A 1114-nucleotide genomic window follows, 5' to 3' on the forward strand; every position below is an offset into this window, starting at 1 on the left:
GGGCACACACGCACACTCACCCGGCTTGAGTTTTAAGCCACCGGGTCTGGGACATGAACCGTGGTCGACTACATGGGAGTCCAGCGACATAGCCATTACGCTAACTACTGGTTCCCCGAACACCAAATCCTTTCACACACTTCATGTGAACTGCACTCAACTTACTCATGCTTTTTCTTCTGGAATGCTTTCCTTTAGTCTCAACTTCTCAAATCCTTTTCTTCAGTTAACAGGACAAGTCTGACTAACTGTTGATGTCTTCCAGAATCTGGGCCTGCACTGTTAAATACAGTAGCCACCAGCCACATTTGGCTATTTAAAGATACATAAATCTTTAGTTCTTCAGTTATACTAAACAGATTTCAAATACTCAGTAACCACATGTGGCTGGTGGCCACTGAGTTGAGCAACACATAGTGGATGTTTCTATCACTAGAAAGTTCTGCTGGACAGTGCTGATCTAGACCGTGACCATGGCAGTTACCAGCCCCGCCTCTAACTGCTGTAGGACTTCTTTGTGTAAGTCACATAAGGCCTAGGCTCTTACTACTTGGTATCTCTAGTTAGCTTTTCTTATATTGTATCTTGGTTCTCAACTAGATTATTAACTCCCAGATCAGGGCTGACTTCTTTTCTTTTTGTCTCCCCTGATTTAATCAGCATAGGAAAAAAAGTGCTCTAAGTATTCGTTAAAGGAAACAGAATAAACGAATTAGAGTAGAGGCTTCAAATTTAGCTCAGACTTGTAAGGACAGACTTTTATGTTGCCTAGTATTAGCCCTTCCTACCCCATATATGTTGGTTGCTTTAAACTGAAACTTTGAATTCTCAGAGAAGAATCTCTAAAAACAAAAAGGAAAAAAATTCCTTTTTTAGAGCAACTGCAAATTATTTTTATATGATTGCTTTTTCATCACACAACAAAAAGAACTGATGAATATACACACATATAAACAAAAACCCACTCCAGTATCAAATGGACTCCCACTTCCACATTCTGTTCAATCTGAAGAATCTTTCATTTGTAATTATTCCGGATTGTTTTAAAAAGAATTATTTTGTTTGATTTAATTTAATTTGTTTTTATTTGACCAGATGGTGATACAGAGAGAGG

This window comes from Tupaia chinensis, unplaced genomic scaffold (genome assembly GCF_000334495.1).
Source record: "Tupaia chinensis unplaced genomic scaffold, TupChi_1.0 Scaffold145741_1, whole genome shotgun sequence".
Taxonomy (NCBI): domain Eukaryota; kingdom Metazoa; phylum Chordata; class Mammalia; order Scandentia; family Tupaiidae; genus Tupaia; species Tupaia belangeri.